Source organism: Apis dorsata, unplaced genomic scaffold (assembly GCF_000469605.1).
Source record: "Apis dorsata unplaced genomic scaffold, Apis dorsata 1.3 scaffold_74, whole genome shotgun sequence".
In the NCBI taxonomy this organism is placed as follows: domain Eukaryota; kingdom Metazoa; phylum Arthropoda; class Insecta; order Hymenoptera; family Apidae; genus Apis; species Apis dorsata.
In genome coordinates this window covers 499,054-499,553 of record NW_006263372.1, presented here as the reverse complement: position 1 = coordinate 499,553, position 500 = coordinate 499,054, and the positions used below count along the sequence as shown (strand labels likewise).

The 500-nt window shown below is 27.8% G+C and overlaps 1 protein-coding gene and 1 long non-coding RNA gene across 9 annotated transcripts in view; one reads left to right on the top strand and one right to left on the bottom strand.

Moving 5' to 3' along the window:
* The window catches only part of LOC102674777 (A disintegrin and metalloproteinase with thrombospondin motifs 8), a 66,139-nt gene that overhangs the window by 15,947 nt on the left and 49,692 nt on the right, over window positions 1–500 (bottom strand). The gene's annotated exons all lie outside the window — the stretch shown is intronic.
* LOC102675354 overlaps window positions 1–500 on the top strand; it is a 44,150-nt gene that overhangs the window by 6,986 nt on the left and 36,664 nt on the right. The gene's annotated exons all lie outside the window — the stretch shown is intronic.

The window sequence follows — 500 nt, the reverse complement described above, 5'->3', positions numbered from 1 at the left end:
ATGAAAGTTTTCAATTTCTCAACGAGAAAATATGTTATTTTTTTTTTTTTTTTTACTTAAGAGATTGGTTAATTTAAACCTAACCTCACTTATACAAATATAAAGAAAATAAATAACCCGTTCAGAAAACCGAAAAATATTTCGAAAATATCATTTTGCAATCTATGATTTCGTTTACTGGCCACAGATAATTTTCTTATTATTATCAATCATTATGTAATTTACTAAATTTCGAGCGACTGATATCGATTCGATGCTATCAATTTCCTTTTTTTTTTTCACGTTATGGAGATATATTCTCTCGCTCGTTATTGTTCCCGGCCAAGAGCGAAGTGTTGAAATATCGAAGAAAAAGTAATCGTGGCACTATCGTGGGAACTATAACGCGAACTATAATAATAACATAACGAGAAAAAAAAAAAAAAATATCTGTCACTTTCATTACAATAGTTTCGTATACTTTCAAATTCGTAATTCGATTGACATGTTAATTATATAAT